At 42.0% G+C, this 20,015-nt stretch overlaps 1 protein-coding gene across 3 annotated transcripts in view; it reads left to right on the forward strand.

The window, feature by feature from the left end:
• The window catches only part of LOC109872677 (teneurin-1), a 177,677-nt gene that overhangs the window by 58,276 nt on the left and 99,386 nt on the right, over window positions 1-20,015 (forward strand). The gene's annotated exons all lie outside the window — the stretch shown is intronic.

A 20,015-nucleotide genomic window follows, 5' to 3' on the forward strand; every position in this document is an offset into this window, starting at 1 on the left:
ATACGCCACTGTCTGTGTGTTCTTACCATTTAATCAAAATGTCTTAGACAAGTAGCTTGTTTTTTGTTTATGACAAGTTCTATGCTGTACTGTACATAGTATTGAGCTTTGCTCAATAGGTACCTATAAATCAGACTAATTTCCATCACTTTGCCATGAAAATAATGAAAATGGTTCCAGCTGAAGTAAAGCTAAACACTTTCAGCCAAATGGTATGTTGTCCACCAAATCGGTCCATGATGCCAACCCAAGAACTCCATAGTGACCACTATTGCAGGTGTTAGGTGTAACCTTTTGCAAGGTCCTTAAGGCATTGGGATCTACACTACCACAGTATGACAGTGTGTACTGCAGTCTGTGCTTTATTCACATCATCACAGAAAAGGTTGTTATTCTGAGAAAACATTATTACTCCTGATCATTGCATGCCCCTTGGCAACAAGAGGAATAGAATGATTTTGGGGGTATGTATTTATCTAGGAGACCCAGGGATTCATTCAGTGGGTAATAAAAGCAAGCAAAGAGCAGGCTCAGTCTATTGATCGTCAAGAGAAGGGATATTTGTATCAGGGATGTCACGCTCTTAATTCAGTATGCACACTCTTCAGTGAGAGGCATACAGTTAGTGTGAAATTAAGTTTGTTGTTTGTGTGAGGCACCTTTTCCAGGGTCAAGTCTAATGAGAGAAAAAGGGGTGAGTCTGTAGCAGCCTCGTTTTTCTTGTTGAGGTCTATTCAGAATACCAAATGAGACAGCAGCGTTAGTTACCCATTTCAGGGCTTCAATATCTGTGAAAACGAAATCTACCTATTTGGATGAGAGCACACATCAATTTAATGATATGATTTCTATCATCTTGTTATGTTGAAGGTTTGTCTAAAATTGCTCTTGTATGAGATTCGTGCAGTATGTCATTTTGTGGGAACATTTGATGAAATAGAGCATCACCAGAGAACATTATTAAAAAGCTGGTGGAGATTTTTTGTTTGAGGGTGCGAGCTTTGGACGGGAGGTTACTGTCCCCTGTGATGCAATGTTACTGCCATTCATATTTACTCCTCAACCTTTATATTAACTATTTATCCTGCTGGAAATGTGCATTTGTGAATATTATATATCTGTTGGGAGGCATGACCACATTAATCTCAGAGGTCGTTTGGAGACAATGTTGTCATTGTTGTTGCCTTATTACCTTTATCTGTGGAAGAATGTCCCTCAGCATTTATTTATTCTCTGCCAGAAGGATTATCACTCTGGGGAATACAATTGCTGTGAGATGGCTGTGTTTGTAGCGGGAAAATGGTGGGCCTTGTCTCTCTCTTACCGTCCCTGTCTCCTGCTGATCTGTTAAGACTGACAGTCCAATGGAAAGGAAGAGCAGGCTGGTGTTTTGAACTGGCATGGCGCTGATGAGGGATGTGATCTGCAATTTTAATGAGCATCAGCGCAGAGGGAAGTTCAGAAGCAGTTTACCTCCCTCCCTCCCTCAGTAAATATCTTGGCTCCTCACTATTAAAGTATCTTATGCTATTCCTCCCCATGTAGAAAACATAATCACTATTTCTTAATGCAGTATTTATCAGTTTACTCTGAACTGAACTGACCACAATACTCCCTTGGAAGAAACCAATTGCTCTTGTTATATTTTGGCTACTTGCTGTCACAGTACTCTGTTCTCTCCTGGTATTTCACAGTTTATGTAAAAACGACTATTGTTCTCTAAAGGATTACCATGGATGTAAAACCACTGTGGATGAGTGTAGAAATTGATGCTACAGTTTGTACCATAGACAAGCATGAAGGCTAAGGATGATTGTTATTGCAACTGAATGACAAGGCTTCTTGTTTTTCTTTGATTTGGGATGGAGTGAATTAATATAGGGAGGCATTTTCATTGTGTAGAAAGTCCTAAATAATTATGGAACATCTCCACTATACAGTACAGGTCGTAAAAGTGTCATTCTATAACCGCATGTTTATATGGCCTCACATAAAGGTCTGTCAATTAGATTATTGTTACATGAAATGTGCCCCTAGTGTTTATTTGCTAGTAGTGCTTTGCCCAGTTCCTTCAGGGTTTGGAAGTGAGATTTGAAAATCTGCTATGGTCAGGCTACACAATGTATTTGCATATTCCGGTCATGTATCATACAGCACCTTTGGTTGATTGCCATAAAACCTCCCCTTCGTTCTAGGCTTCTGTTCCCCTTCAGAAAAAAAACCAAAACAATATCTAACGTCAGCCATTGATGGATGAGGCCACATTGTGGCTGTCACATGCCTGTGTGAGGTTGTCCTCTCCTTATGTTGAGGTTATACCCTGGAGAACATGGCCAGCAGTGTTAGAAATTAGAACATACCTTAGTAATGGAGAAGTAGTAGTATATTGACACTTTCATGTTATGAACAGTATGACTCTCTGATGGATGGCTAACTACATGACAGGCAGACCCTATGAAATATTGAGAATGTGAAGCAACTAAAATAGCTGTACAAAAAGTCCATCTTGAGTCATATTCACTGTGTATCTATTACCTTGCATGAACCCAGATTTCCACAGATGTCAGTCATAGCAGTCACACCAATCTATATGCTCTCCCTGTCCCATGAACTACCATAGTGTTTAGTATTTTTTAAGTTTCTGGAAAATTCAGAGCTGAAGCCAAAACTCTGTGCAAACAGAATTAGTGAAAGAAAAGGTTCCCATCCGATCAATATCTCCTTGTTTGGAAAGTGAGACTTTGTGACAGATTACACGTTAATGCATCTCCTGGATTCAGCTCCCAGTAGCAAAACTCACTCAGTCATTCATGGATTGAAAAGGAATGATTTTCCAACAACAATTTTACCCCATGTTTCAAAAGTTCAAGTTTTATACTCTGGCCTTATATGTATATTTTTGTACTTATCTATTCATGTATTCCTCTTTTATCAATACAGTTCATGCATTATAACTACTTATGTTTATTCATGTTCACTGAATGTTTCGATGTGATTGGTTAAATAGCTGGAGGGTAACAGACAGTATAAATATTGTAAAACCATCACCCGTTAAAGGATGATGCACATGTACAGTTGAAGTCGGAAGTTTACATACACCTTAGCCAAATACATTTCAATTCAGTTTTTCACAATTCCTGACATTTAATCCTAGTAAAAATTCCCTGTCTTAGGTCAGTTAGGATCACCACTTTATTTTAAGAATGTGAAATGTCAGAATAGTAGAGTGATTTTTTTCAGCTTTTATTTCTTTCATCACATTCCCAGTGGGTCAGAAGTTTACATACACTCAATTAGTATTTGGTAGCATTGTCAAACGTTTCGGGTAGCCTTCCACAAGCTTCCCACAATAAGTTGGGGGAATTTTGGCCCATTCCTACCTGACAGAGCTGGTGTAACTGAGTCAGGTTTGTAGGCCTCCTTGCTCGCCCACGCTTTTTCAGTTCTGCCCACAAATTCTCTATAGGATTGAGGTCAGGGCTTTGTGATGGCCACTCCAATACCCTGATTTAGTTGTCCTTAAGCCATTTTGCCACAACTTTGGAAGTATGCTTGGGGTCATTGTGCGTTTGGAAGACCCATTTGCGACCAAGCTTTAACTTCCTGACAGATGTCTTGAGATGTTGCTTCAATATATCCACATAATTTTCCTCCCTCATGATGCCATCTATTTTGTGAAGTGCACCAGTCCCTCCTGCAGCAAAGCACCCCCACAACATGATGCCACCCCCTTGCTTCACGGTTGGGATTATGTTCCACGACTTGCAAGCCTCCCCCTTTTTCCTCCAAACATAACGATGGTCATTATGGCCAAACAGTTCTATTTTTGTTTCATCAGACCAGAGGACATTTCTCCAAAAGTACAATCTTTGTCCCCATGTGCAGTTGCAAACCGTAGTCTGGCTTTTTTATGGCGGTTTTGGAGCAGTGGCTTCTTACTTGCTGAGCAGCCTTTCAGGTTTTGTCAATATAGGACTTGTTTTACTGTGGATATAGATACTTTTGTACCTGTTTCCACCAGCATCTTCACGAGGTCCTTTGCTGTTGTTCTGGGATTGATTTTCACTTTTCGCACGAAAGTATGTTCATCTCTAGGAGACAGAACGCGTCTCCTTCCTGAGCGGTATGACGGCTTCGCGGACCCATGGTGTTTATACACTGCTCAAAAAAATAAAGGGAACACTTAAACAACACAATGTAACTCCAAGTCAATCACACTTCTGTGAAATCAAACTGTCCACTTAGGAAGCTACACTGATTGACAATACATTTCACATGCTGTTGTGCAAATGGAATAGACAACAGGTGGAAATTATAGGCATTTAGCAAGACACCCCCAATAAAGGAGTGGTTCTGCAGGTGGGGACCATAGACCACTTCTCAGTTCCTATGCTTCCTGGATGATGTTTTGGTCACTTTTGAATGCTGGCGGTGCTTTCACTCTAGTGGTAGCATGAGACGGAGTCTACAACCCACACAACTGGCTCAGGTAGTGCAGCTCATCCAGGATGGCACATCAATGCGAGATGTGGTAAGAAGGTTTGCTGTGTCTGTCAGCGTAGTGTCCAGAGCATGGAGGCGCTACCAGGAGACAGGCCAGTATATCAGGAGACGTGGAGGAGGCCGTAGGAGGGCAACAACCCAGCAGCAGGACCGCTACCTCCGCCTTTGTGCAAGGAGGAGCACTGCCAGAGCCCTGCAAAATGACCTCCAGCAGGCCACAAATGTGCATGTGTCTGCTCAAACGGTCAGAAACAGACTCCATGAGGGTGGTATGAGGGCCCGACATCCACAGGTGGGGGTTGTGCTTACAGCCCAACACCGTGCAGGACGTTTGGCATTTGCCAGAGAACACCAAGATTGGAAAATTCGCCACTGGCGCCCTGTGCTCTTCACAGATGAAAGCAGGTTCACACTGAGCACATGTGACAGACGTGACAGTCTGGAGACGCCGTGGAGAACGTTCTGCTGCCTGCAACATCCTCCAGCATGACCGGTTTGGCGGTGGGTCAGTCATGGTGTGGGGTGGCATTTCTTTGGGGGGCCGCACAGCCCTCCATGTGCTCGCCAGAGGTAGCCTGACTGCCATTAGGTACTGGGATGAGATCCTCAGACCCCTTGTGAGACCATATGCTGGTGTGATTGGCCCTGGATTCCTCCTAATGCAAGACAATGCTAGACCTCATGTGGCTGGAGTGTGTCAGCAGTTCCTGCAAGAGGAAGGCATTGATGCTATGGACTGGCCCGCCCGTTCCCCAGACCTGAATCCAATGGAGCACATCTGGGACATCATGTCTCGCTCCATCCACCAACGCCACGTTGCACCACAGACTGTCCAGGAGTTGGCGGATGCTTTTGTCCAGGTCTGGGAGGAGATCCCTCAGGAGACCATCCGCCACCTCATCAGGAGCATGCCCAGGCGTTGTAGGGAGGTCATACAGGCACGTGGAGGCCACACACACTACTGAGCCTCATTTGGAATTGTTTTAAGGACATTACATCAAAGTTGGATCAGCCTGTAGTGTGGTTTTCCACTTTAATTTTGAGTGTGACTCCAAATCCAGACCTCCATGGGTTGATAAATTTGATTTCCATTGATAATTGTTGTGTGATTTTGTTGTCAGCACATTCAACTATGTAAAGAAAAAAGTATTTAATAAGAATATTTCATTCATTCAGATCTAGGATGTGTTATTTTAGTGTTCCCCTAATTTTTTTGGAGCAGTGTACTAGCGTACTATTGTTTGTACAGATAAATGTGGTACCTTCAGGCATTTGGAAATTGCTCCCAAGGATGAACCAGACTTGTGGAGGTCTACAATATTTCTTCCGAGGTCTTGGCTGATTTCTGTTGATTTTCCCATGATGTCAAGCAAAGAGGCACTGAGTTTAATGGTAGGCCTTGAAATAAATCCACAGGTACACCTCTAATTGACTGAAATTATGTCAATTAGCCTAGCAGAAGCTTCTAACGCCATGATACCATTATCTGGAATTTTCCAAGCTGTTTAAATGCACAGTCTACTTAGTGTATGTAAACTTCTGACCCACTGGAATTGTGATACATTGAATTATAAGTGAAATAATCTGTCTGTAAACAATTGTTGTAAAAATGACATAAGTAAATGTCCGAACCGACTTGCCAAAACTATAGTTTGTTAACAAGAAATTTGTGGAGTGGTTGAAAAACGAGTTTTAATGACTCGTTTAATTACATACACAACCTAAGTTTATGGAATCTTCTGACTTCAACTGTATACTTCATTTGCTGGATGAGGCCTATAGATGTTGACGGTAGGTGGAGCAATATTCTTTACAAGACAAACTGTTGTAGAGTTGGTCGATATCATAAATGTCTTATGTTGAGGAAACTTGGCTCTATTCCAATCCAAGTAATGCAGTATATTGTATTTATCTTACACCGATACTGCAAATGTAGCTCAGAGCTGTTTTGCCATTTAAAGTTGGAATCATTTTATTGACTTTATGTTTTATTTAGTGAAATACTTTATCAGAACTGGAGCAATTGTAACCATATATGTGTGTGTGTATATAATCAAATATACCTGGGTGCTTATCCAAAAATTAATATGTAACATTATTTTCAGAGACAAATGTATTACTGCTAAATCGTTATTCTTTTCAATAATTCAGTAATCCCAAGGTATCTCATGTAAACAATTGAATACCACTGCATTTGAATACAACCACTCAGAACGAAACCTATGGCCATAGGAAATTAAACCCCCTCTAAGTGGTACCACTTTGTGCACAATGTCTGATTCTTCGCTAATCACGTGAGGACTTCCTTGTAGCAACAGAAATGGCGAACGATGTGCAGGTGTCCACAATTCACCTATTAACAGTTCCATTTGACTAAAACAGTAGCTCCAAACACAAAAAAAACTACACTATATATACAAAGTATGTGGAAACCCCTTCAAATGAGTGGATTTGGCTATTTCATCCACACCCGTTGCTGATTGGTGTATAAAATTGAGCACAGAGCCATGGAATCTCCAAAGACAAACATTGGCAGTAGAATGGCCTTACTGAAGAGCTCAGTGACTTTCAACGTGGCACCGTCATAGGATGTCACCTTACCAACAAGTCAGTTTGTCACATTTCTGAACTAGGAGCAACAATGGCTCAGCCGCGAAGTGGCTGGCCACACAAGCTCACAGAACAGGACAGCCGAGTAAAAAATGCTTGTCCTCGGTTGCAACATTCACTACCGAGTTCCAAACTGCCTCTGGAAAGCAACACAATCTGTTTGTCGGCAGCTTCATGAAATGAGTTTCCATGGCCTAGAAGCCTCACACAAGCCTAAGATAAACATGTGAAATGCCAAGCGTCGGTAAAATCCGCCATTGGACTCAATGGAAACGCGTTCTCTGGAGTGATAAATTACGCTTCACCATCTGGCAGTACGACGGACAAATCTGGGTTTGGTGGATGCTAGGAACCCACTACCTGCCCCAATGCATAGTGCCAACTGTAAAGTTTGGTGGAGAAGGGATACGGGTCTGGGGCTGTCTTTATGGTTCATCATGCACAGAGCCCTGACCTCAATCCCATCAAACACCTTTGGGATGAATTGGAACATTGAATGCGAGCCAGGCCTAATCGCCCATCATCAGTGCCCAACTTCACCAATGCTCTTGTGGCTGAATGGAAGTCCCCACAGCAATGTTCCAACATCTAGTGAAAAGCCTTCAAAGAAGAGTGGAGGATGTTATAGCAGCAAGCAGGGGCACCAACTCCATATTAATGCCCATGATTTTGGAATGAGATGTTTGACGAGCAGGTGTCCATATACTTTTGGTCATGTAGCTTAACTTGAGAATATCTAATGCCTGCCCATTTATGTTAATTTGCTTCACGCTAGCCATTACATCGGTCAGTCTTTTTAACCATTAACCAATGTTTCTGAGTCAACAATGAAAAGAAGTGTGATTTGAAATCAAAGATGCACTCTGGGATCCAAATTCGTAACATATTGCACAAATTGGATTCGTTACATATCACATTAATTTCAAAATTTGTATGATAACATACAAATTGCAAAATACAAGTTTCAAAACATATCACCTGAAATGGATCACATAGTACAAAATTGGATGAAGTAGTACACATAAAACAGGTACCAACTTTGGTTCATGAGCACCACATTCAAAACTACTGGCTGATATTATACAAAAGTTTGAGAATGCATATTTAATTCATTGAAAATAAGCTATTCTTGTTCAAACTTTGTTGGCAGAAAAAAAGTTTATTTTGCTGAAAATTTGATGTGCAGAGCTTATAGGTCCTTATGGGAAACACGTTGCTCATGAGCGGCTGCATGTATAGTACCAGTCAAAAATGTGGACACACCTACTCATTCAAGGGTTTGTCTTTATTTAGACTATTTTCTGCATTGTAGAATAATAGTGAAGACATCAAAACAATGAAACAACACATATGGAATCATGTAGTAACCAAAAAAGTGTTAAACAAATCAAAATATATTTTATATTTGAGACTCTTCAAAGTAGCCACCCTTTGCCTTGATGACAGCTTTGCACACTCTTGGCATTCTCTCGACCAGATTCACGAAGAATGCTTTTCCAACCATCTTGAAGAAGCCCACATACGCTGAGCACTTGTTGGCTGCTTTTCCATCACTCTGCGGTCCAACTCATCCCAAACCATCTTATTTGGGTTGAGGTCGGGTGATTGTGGAGGCCAGGTCATCTGATGCAGCACTCCATCACTCTCCTTCATCAAATCTCCCTTAAACAGCCTGGAGGTGTGTTCTGGGTCATTGTCCTGTTGAAAAACAAATGATAGTCCCACTAAGCGCAAACCAGATGGGATGGCGTATCGCTGCAGAATTCTAAATAAATCACTGACAGTGTCACCAGCAAAGCACCATCACACCATCATCTATTCACCTACTCTACGTCTCACAAAGACACAGCGGTTGGGACCAGAAGTCTCAAATTTGGACTCGTCAGACCAAAAGACAGATTTCCACTGGTCTAATGTCCATTTTTCGTGTTTCTTGGCCCAAGCAAGTCTCTTCTTATTATTGGTGTCCTTTAGTAGTGTTTTCTTTGCAGCAATTCGAGCATGAAGGCCTGATTCACGCAGTTTCCTCTGAACAGTTGATGTTGAGATGTGTCTGTTAATTGAACTCCGTGAAGCATTTATTTGGGCTGTAATCTGAGGTGCAGTTAACTCTGATGAACTTACATGTATCCTCTGCAGCAGAGGTAACTCTGGGTCTTCCTTTCCTGTGGCGGTCCTCCTCATAGCGCTTGATGGTTTATGCGACTGCATTTGAAACTTTCTTCTTGAAATGTTCTGCATTAACTGACCTTCATGTCTTAAAGTAATGATGGAGTGTCGTTTCTCTTTACTTATTTGAGGTGTTTTTTTTGTCATAATATGGACTTGGTCTTTTACCAAATAGGTCTATCTTCTGTATAGGACCCAACCTTGTCACAACACAACTGATTGGCTGAAACGCATTAAAAAGGAAAGAAATTCCACAAATGAGCTTTTAACAAAGCACACCTGTTAATTGAAATGCATTCCAGGTGACTACCTTATGAAGCTGGTTGAGAGAATGCCAAGAGTGGGCAAACTTGTCATCAAGGCAAAGGGTGGCTACTTTGAAGACTCTCAAATATATATAGATTTGTTTAACACTTGTTTGATTAGTACATGATTCCATATGTTTATTTTTCATAGTTTTGTTTTCTTCGCTATTATTCTACAGTGTTGAAAATAGTCAAATGAAAGAAAATCTCTTGAGGGAGTAGGTGTGTCCAAACTTTTGACTGTTACTGTATGTACAAAATGTAATGGCTGTAGCTCGAGTGGGACAGGAGTAATGCTTGTTTGAAGTTTGAAGTTGATTACTTTAGTGCCCCTCAGGCCAATTTGTGTCATTTTTTACATTTTGGATCTACATGGCAAGACGCATCATTCACCCAAATTTCGTCAAAATCGGGTCTGTGGTGTCTGAGATGTCATGTGTGACTAACGTACGTACAAATGGAGGGAGACCGCTCCATAATGGGGCAGCGCACAATTTTACTATAGTGCTTTAGTGGTATTATCAACTCCACTATGATGTACACAAATAACGCAGGGTTACACAATCTCTTGCTCCCCTGTTTTGATACACATTGATGCAAAATCTATTTCTTTAATTCATGTACACGTTGTTCATGCCAATGTGTACAGAGTAAGTACTATACTGCACACGACCAATAAAGTTTGTTTCCTCTCCTAGTCGAATGCCACATAACAAACAGGTGTGGATCTGTTCCAGGAGTGGTCTTGGGGGATTTGATGTGAGATTAGGCCGTGTACTGCGGTCCCCTGGATGTCTTTTGGCTTTTAGCTCTTGAAGTCCAGCCTCTGGTGAATTATCGACCATTTCATTCATCACCTCAGAGGGTCTTTAGCTGATCTGGTACTACAACATGTCCCTAGGCAATTCAATAGAAATATAAGGCAGCGATCAGGACCACATTTGTCTGTGTGTCTGAAGGGCTCCAGAAACAACCATAAGTAGTCATGTGCTGGTTACTATGTTTGCCCTGTGCAAAAGAAAGTAAATACAGGGACTCTTTCATGTTTCAAATGTGACTTTAACTGCCTTATATAATATTATTATTTACACTTGGATCGGATTTCCGGAAGCATACAAATATGGCCATACGTCTTTCTTCTAAAGCATAATAAAGAATCCACACACGTCTGGGTTTCATCCCACTGCCTTGTCAAAGATATCTCATTTATATGAATTATGCTCTATAAAATGTGTATTCAAGCTGTGGTGATAAAAAAGTTATCTCCCAAACTTTCCATCATGTAATTTAATATAAGTATAATAGGTGACAAGCCTTAATCTAAAATTCATAGCAAAAAGGTATTATTTGTTCAATTTGTTTTCTCCCCCTTCCATTTCATGCCGGGAAATTGGCAGGAGTGAAAATGAGAAAATTATAACCTGAGCTCTGCAGTGGTTCAATAACATGATTCTATTAATTATTAATATTTTAAGGCACCCCATATGCCAGGACTGATATTGTGTGATGGATTCACATCTTTGAATTAATTTCATCAGTTTAATTTAAAGTGTCGACATCAGAGCCATCCTCCTCTCCCTCTGCCTACTCTGAGACAAGATGATTGGGGGCTGTGAGACACACAAACCCTCGGAGGACGGACATATCAAATACCCTACTAACGATGGACTGAGACTCCTTTATTGAAACGTACGAGCCATATCAGTCTAAATAAAGCAGACGAGCTTGAATCATTTCACCAGGAAAACATCAAAGGGAAGGATTAATCCAAACTATTAAATATGAGAGGAATTAAGAGCATTACACATATTCCTCTTAGGTTGCTAGCTTGTTGTTGATCATTAGATATTAGCTTGTGTTCTTTTACTTTTCCTTAATGTTTTTTTTGGCCATAATAATGATGGTTTTAATGATCAGTGAAGATACCCACTGTCACGACAGGGCTGGCTGAATATGTAGTCTGATGATAGGGGTCATTATTTAAAGAGACAACGTTGTCTAGCTCTCTGACAGATGTGGGCTTTGATGTTTTGGGGCGTATGTCTGTATTTAGAGTAAACAGTATATCTGATTGGGCTATGCTCAAGTCAACACTGTCTGTCTGCCTGCCTGCATCAAAGTGACATCATTCTTATGCATTGTGGACCTTATCATCTGGATTTAGGATATTTCCGGTTGTGGTTTGAATTGTATTATTGCAATTTTTATATTTTATTCAGCGGAACGGGTTCTTTGACTGATTCCCTCTTATTGTTTTCTCTTTGGAATCCGAAACCCTTCTGCCTTCAACCCCCCGTGCAGAAATGAAACAAATGGTTTATTATTCTGCAGAATTACCATGTCATTCTTGTTGAATCAGACCCGACTTTGTTCGCCCCAGATTAGAGACATCAGAGCAGGCAGCTCCAGTGATGGTGAGTCTGATGAATGCTAAAGGTAACAACAAAGAGAGATCCCTCATCTGCCTCTGCTGTCTGACTGCTGGAACAGCCTGCATGTCAAAGCTGAGGTTTCTACGTCTGCTGCCTGACGTTTCCTCTGTGACCTAGAGCAGCCGGTCTGTCCTGACTATGACTGATACACTGTTGAGTGCAATTGATCTGTAGATCCAATTTATCCTGAATATCCTTCATTGGGGAGAAAAGACAGATGGATAGATAAAAATAGATGATGAATGGATGAAAATGTGTCAATTTTATAGTGCCCTTTTGCTATTTTATTATTGTAAAACATCATTTGCCTACTCCTTTTTAATGAATTCTTAATACATTCCGGTATTAATATTTCATTTTCAATATCTAAACCCTAATCCAAATAAGCCAGAGAACAGGAAATGAGGGTCTATTTAAGATAAGTGCCATCATTACAACATCTGCCTTAAAATTGGAGGAAATGGTTCAAATGAAAAAAATGGGTGAAATGTGCTAGCTAGTGCAGTTTTCCAACCGCAAAGGCCCAGCTCTAACAGTAGCTAGTTTGTTTGTTTGCTGAAAATTGACATGTGTGCTGACTGCGGCACTATCAGTGTCCTGCTGAACAGACATGAGGAGGTCATCCGCCTGCCAGTACAGGCCACCAGGCTGGGGAGAGAGGATGAAGTCCTTTACTACAGTGTTCTACGTTGATCTTCATAGAGACACATTGTGCACGCTGGATTTATCTCCAACTGAGTATCAATTAGACACTCATTAGTACATCTGATTGGCTAAGGCCAACCAATTAGCTGGAATCGCAGACATTGATATAGTGTACATATTCCCGGGTTTTCATTACACCACCCTGGGTTGGTCAATGTTATTCATTTGAGCAAATGACTTGGGATTGAGCGTTGTGAGCCTTGAGGAAATACTTTTTTTTCTCCCATTTATGCAATGGATGGTTGTCGGAAGAACATGCTAAAGCCATATGTAGGAGCTGCTATGGTTTCCCTTGATTTTAAGAATATACTGGAATATGGTCTTGTATTGCAAGTTTGAACTAAAAGGCAGTCTTCCCACTCAATGCCAAGCTGAGAAATGACAGTCGGCTGTTCCTGCTCACTTATATGGCCCTCTTCCTTCTGAAACTGCTCTTTTTTTTAGCATTTCACTCTGAAATCGTCTTCCTCTTTTGAAGAGTCACCCATCACAACTGTGCCCTTTCTACCACTCCAAATGTCCTTCTCTCCAACACTATGACAATCCTAACATGGCTGGGGGGGGGGGGGGGGTCACACCAAAGATGATTTACTTGGTCGTGAGGATTCTCAATACCACGCTGTCTTGCGAAAACAATGATGTGATGAGATTGGTAAACAGCTAGAACGAGATGTGGCTCCAAGTAGCCTCATAAAAGTTTTCAGTCAGACATTCACGCTTGCCATACAGCAGGGGTCACCAACCGGGCGGTCTTCAAGGCATTCCTAGTCGATCACCAAACATTTCTGTGGGAAAACCAATGATAAAGTCTTCCCAGGTAGGCAAAGTGTTGCTATTTTGAACCATTTCATTTGTCTGAAAGGACAAACCTGGCCTACTCGGGGGACAACGAGAGCTGTGGCTGGCCAATTGGATAGCTCAACTCACTGTGCCTACAGCTTCCACAACCCCACAGCGAAGTTTGATACTAGCCTAGGTGAGATTCCTAACTTTTAAAACCATAACCAAAGAGAGACTGTCAAAGAATACAGCAAAGAGCTGCTGTTTTTATAAGTGAGTTCATGTTGAAGTTTTTATTCAGCACAGTCAACACTGTTTTTATTCACCACTTTGTAAAACAAAAAATGTGCTTCTTCCTACTTCCACTGCACTGAATGAGTAACCAAGTGTATCAATAGCCCTGAATTGTTATAATTTATTTTACCTTTGTTAAACTAGGCAAGTCAGTTAAGAACAAATTCTTATTTTCAATGACGGCCTAGGAACAGTGGGTCAACTGCCTTGTTCAGGGGCAGAACAAAATATCTTGACCTTGTCAGCTCGGGGATTTGATCTTGCAACCTTTTGGTTACTAGTCCGCACTAACCACTAGGCTACATGCCTAGTCCAACACTCTAACCACTAGGCTACATCATTAGCAGCTCCTCATGTCTATTTTAATATCGAGGATTATTTCACTTTCTCTGGTCATAGGAACAAGATGAATTTGTCCATGAGGCAGATGTGGATTCGGTGCGACTTGAGTTTCGCTATCAGGTGGAAGACTTTGTCCCCTCTCTCTGGTCAGTCTCACTGGAGAAATGTGGACACTGACGCTCATCTTATGTGGCAGGGCTTGCAAACTATTACAGACTACAAAGGGAAGCACAGCTGCGAGCTGCCCAGTGACACGAGCCTACCAGACGCGCTAAACCACTTCTATGCTCGCTTCGAGGCAAGCAACACTGAGGCATGCATGAAAGCATCAGCTGTTCCGGACGACTGTGTGATCACGTTCTCCGTAGCCGACGTGAGTAAGACCTTTAAACAGGTCAACATACACAAGGCTGCGGGGCAAGACTGATTACCAGGACGTGTGTTCTCCGGGCATGTGCTGACCAACTGGCAGGTGTCTTCACTGACATTTTCAACATGTCCCTGATTGAGTCTGTAATACCAACATGTTTCAAGCAGACAGCATAGTCCCTGTGCCCAAGAACACAAAGGCAACCTGCCTAAATGACTACATACCCGTAGCACTCACGTCCGTAGCCATAAAGTGCTTTGAAAGGTTGGTAATGGCTCACATCAACACCATTATCCCAGAAACCCTAGACCCACTCCAATTTGCATACCGCCCAAACAGATTCACAGATGATGCAATCTCTATTGCACTTCCCTTTCCCACTTGGACAACGGAACACTTATGTGAGAATGCTCTTCATTGACTACAGCTCAGCGTTCAACACGATAGTACCCTCAAAGCTCATCACTAAGCTAAGGATCCTGGGACTAAACACCTCCCTCTGCAACTGGATCCTGGACTTCCTGACGGGCCGCCCCCAGGTGGTGAGGGTAGGTAGCAACACATCTGCCACATCTGCCTCAACACTGGAGCTCCACAGGGGTGCATGCTCAGTCCCCTCCTGTACTCCCTTTTCACCCACGACTGCATAGCCAGGCACGACTCCAACACCATCATTAAGTTTGCAGACGACACAACAGTGGTAGGCCTGATCACAGACAAAGAGGAGACAGCCTATAGGGAGGAGGTCAGAGACCTGGCCGTGTGGTGCCAGAATAACAACCTATCCCTCAACGTAGCCAAGACTAAGGAGATGATTGTGGACTACAGGAAAAGGAGGACCGAGCACGTCCCCATTCTCATCGACGGGGCTGTAGTGGAGCAGGTTGAGAGCTTCAAGTTCCTCGGTGTCCACATCAACAACAAACGAGAATGGTCCAAACACACCAATACAGTCGTGAAGAGGGCAGGACAAAGCCTATTCCTCCTCAGGAGACTAAAAAGATTTGGCATGGGTCCTGAGATCCTCAACAGGTTCTACAGCTGCAACATCGAGAGCATCCTGAATGGTTGCATCACTGCCTGATACGGCAATTGCTCGGCCTCTAACCGCAGGTCGCTACAGAGGGTAGAGCGTACGTCCCAGTACATCACTGGGGCAAAGCTGCCTGCCATCCAGGACCTCTACACCAGGTGGTGTCAGAGGAAGGCCCTAAAAATTGTCAAAGACCCCAGCCACCCCAGTCATTGACCGTTCTCTCTACTACCGCATGGCAAGCAGTACCAGAGTGCCAAGTCTAGGACAAAAAGGCTTCTCTACAGTTTTTATCCCCAAGCCATAAGACTCCTGAACAGGTAATCAAATGGCTACCCGTACTATTTGCATTGTGTGCCCCCCCACCACCTGCCAACCCCTCTTTTACGCTACTGCTACTCTCTGTTCATCATATATGCATAGTCACTTTTACCATATCTACATGTACATACTACCTCAATCAGCCTGATTTACAGGTGTCTGTATGTAGCCTCTCTACTGTCATAGCCTCACTACTGTATATAGCCTGTCTTTTACAGTTGTTTTATTTCTTTACTTACCTATTGTACTAACACCTTTTTCGCACCATTGGTTGGAGCCTGTAAGTAAGCATTTCACTGTAATGTTGTTGTATTCGGCGCACGTGACAAATAAGCTTTGATTTGATTTGAAGAGGCGGACCCTCTGCTGCTCTCTCCCTTCCTCTGCTGAGACAGATGCAGGTACCATCAGTCCAATAAAATAAAAAAACAAATTATTTGCAAATTATTTCCATTTATGCATCGTAAGTCATACACCAACTGATCTATTTTCTTATCAAAACTCATGTTTTGAAATCTAATATGGTCTGAGAAGAACACTGTAGGCAGGCCAGGCCCACAGCCAATATGCTGTGATAATGTATTAGGCCTAATGCACAAACCTTATTCCTACACAACTGTTTTTATTAGGTTCATGTTAAATGTTTAAAGATATATATTTTTTTTATCTGAGCGTTAGGTTTTTGGCTTGCTTTTTGACTGCAAAAGTGATCTTGACTCAGATAAGGTTGGTGACCACTGCCATACAGAGTTGAAATATCTAGCCAATACATTTTGAATTGAATAACATTGCTTGTGAACTTCAGAGATTTAATGATTTGTCACTGGCTTTGGTTAAAGGCAAGTACAAACTAGTAGTAATAGTCATTGAGTCTACATATTCTGGGTGACATGAAACAACGTCAACATGTCACTGGCTTCTTCTCTGGTGATCTCTCATTGGCTATTGCTGAACACGTTTGAAATTATCGGGACATCTGGGACGGCTGAAATACGGGATTGGGAGCCTTCAGATTGCCTCTTGAACCCGCTCATGTTAAATGAGCATCAGTGACGGCCGGTTGAATAAGCAACAAAATAGGGATTTTGTCTTCTAAATCAAAAACTTGTCTGGGACAGCTAAATCGGGGCCAAAATGGTGTGGTGTACACCCGGCTTAAGCAGGAAACAGCTTGCAGACAGACACAATGGAAGAGATCCAGACCGACATATCAAGCTGCATCTTAGAGCTCCCAATCTTGTCCATATCATTCTCCTCCACAGAAAGCTCCTCCATCTGCAATCTGTCACTGGGTATGCTTGTTAACAATGCCTGCCCTGCCTGTGTCTTTTCACTCAGAAATTCCCTCTTGCCACTTCTTTGCCATCATTACTCCTAGATGATGACTCTGGCCAACCCCCACACTCCCCAAATTCCTGGCAGTCATGGACTTATTCTTATTACTCCTCTTTCATCAGTCATCCACCGCTCCAAACATGCTCACCCTTCCCCAGTAAATCTCATACTGACCCTCCCCTCCTGGACCCCCCTCTCACCATTGCTTCCTCCCTTCTCATCCCTCTGTTGTTTTCTCAAGAGCTGTTCTTTTTGGCTTAAAGCCACCTCTATCTATATTCCTGCTTCACTCCCTCTCACACTATGAAATATGAAAAGGACTCAAAAGGAACATAAATTAGTGATGATCAGACCAAGTTAACAGACCTCATATGGCTCTTAGAGCAGTTACACGTCTAAGCAGGGTTTTTCATTCAGGAGTTGGAACTCAAATTGGAAAGTCAGCTTAATGACCATAATAAGCAATAGCCTATTCTCTTTTTCTGGGTCATCCATACAACATGAAAATGGCAGCTCTATTGACCCTCATTAAATAGATATGGTTGGTATTTTCTGACTCCCTAGCTTGCACAGTGCTTTTCAAAATGTAATTATGAAATGTATAATATTTTTCATCTCAATCCGACACCACCAAGATCTACTTTTATGAGCTGCACCAACTTTATATTCATAGATCTTTCCAGGGGTGTCAGCCCCACCAAATCACAATGATCATTGTTTTGATTCTCATCATACAGTACTCAGGAAATGCAGTGAGACAAATAAATTAAGTGTGGAGTTTTTAAACTAAGTTTTGGGGTGAAAATGAACCTTTCACAAAAATTCCTACCCTCTTCAGTTGCAATCTTATTGAAGAGGATTTGCTACACTTTTATGTCTCTTCCAGCTTCTCTCTGCTCATTTGTTGGACTGAGGTCGTCTTCTCCTGGGTTCTCTTAGAATAGATAGATTTATAATCATTATTTATAGTCAGAGTTATAATCAATCATCACAATGACTTTTTGTTCCGTGCATAGCTGCATCTGTGGCAGTAGTTTATCTTCAGCTTGGTTGACAGGCTTTATGCCTTCCTCCCTCCTACTCATAAGGCTAGATGATGATGCTGCTGCCGCACAGAGCCACAGCACAACTCTCCCAGTAAGCGTCTGCAAGAGCAGGCAATAATGTGGCTCGCTTTAGGAAGAAAGCATAAGGCTTTAGACACATTGTAAATGGAGGCATCACTCCAGGGAACGGACATCTTTTCTAAAAGACTGACACATCTGTCTCTCCCGGCTCCACAGGAGACTTTCATTTTGCTGCTTGTTTGTGTAATTAGTGAGGTTAACTTTCAACACTCAAACAGTCTCAGGAGCAGCAAAAATCTCCTCCAGAAACACAGAAAATGGATTCAACATATTCCATGTTTTAAATGGTTTATGTAAATTGCGTATTAGATCCATGCCACTCTCCTCTACTGGTTCCATTGCAGTCGGGGGGGAAAGCATAACGGATAGACACTCAAAATGATCAGCTTTTGTTTGCTGCCACTTAGAACTAGGTCCTTCTAGGAGATTTCTTTGTACTTCAATGAGAACCTTGACAACAGTGATAGATACATTGTGTGTGTGTGTGTGTGTGTGTGTGTGTGTGTGTGTGTGTGTGTGTGTGTGTGTGTGTGTGTGTGTGTGTGTGTGTGTGTGTGTGTGTGTGTGTGTGTGTGTGTGTGTGTGTGTGTGTGTGTGGCCCAAATTCTGAAAATGTTCCCCTCCCCTGCAGATGCTCATTGCTATGGTCTGCCCTGGAAAACACAGAACAACACCTGTTTCATTTGTTTGGTCAACAGCCCTTTGATAACATTTTCTTATGGAACTTTCTGTCTTAATCCGCCAAAGTCAAACATTTATTTGCAATGTCCCCAAATTCCATCATGATTTCAGTAACAGAATGGCAGCGGTGGGCTTTTATCTGTTTGAAAAAGTCAGGAATGATAATGGATTGACCTCTGACAGAATGTGTAATGCTGGGAAACTGGGCCTGGGTCTTGCTGTTTTCACACACCGCACACATACACGTTATACACATAATATATAATATATATATGTACAGTGGGGCAAAAAAGTATTTAGTCAGCCACAATTGTGCAAGTTCTCCCACTTAAAAAGATGAGAGAGGCCTGTAATTTTCATCATAGGTACACTTCAACTATGACAGACAAAATGAGAAAAAAAATATCCAGAAAATCACATTGTAGGATTTTTATTGAATTTATTTGCAAATTATAAATTTTCCAATTATGGTGGAAAATAAGTATTTGGTCACCTACCAACAAGCAAGATTTCTGGCTCTCACAGACCGGTAACTTCTTCTTTAAGAGGCTCCTCTGTCCTCCACTCATTACCTGTATTAATGGCACCTGTTTGAACTTGTTATCAGTATAAAATACAGCTGTCCACAACCTCAAACAGTCACACTCCAAACTCCACTATTGCCAAGACCAAAGAGCTGTCAAAGGACACCAGAAACAAAATTGTAGACCTGCACCAGGCTGGGAAGACTGAATCTGCAATTGGTAAGCAGCTTGGTTTGAAGAAATCAACTGTGGGAGCAATTATTAGGAAATGGAAGACATACAAGACCACTGATAATCTCCCTCGATCTGGTGCTCCACGCAAGATCTCACCCCGTGGGGTCAAAATGAAGAACGGTGAGCAAAAATCCCAGAACCACACGGGGGGACCTAGTGAATGACCTGCAGAGAGCTGGGACCAAAGTAACAAAGCCTACCATCAGTAACACACTACGCCACCAGGGACTCATATCCTGCATTGCCAGAC

Source organism: Oncorhynchus kisutch, linkage group LG28, assembly GCF_002021735.2.
Source record: "Oncorhynchus kisutch isolate 150728-3 linkage group LG28, Okis_V2, whole genome shotgun sequence".
Lineage (NCBI taxonomy): Eukaryota > Metazoa > Chordata > Actinopteri > Salmoniformes > Salmonidae > Oncorhynchus > Oncorhynchus kisutch.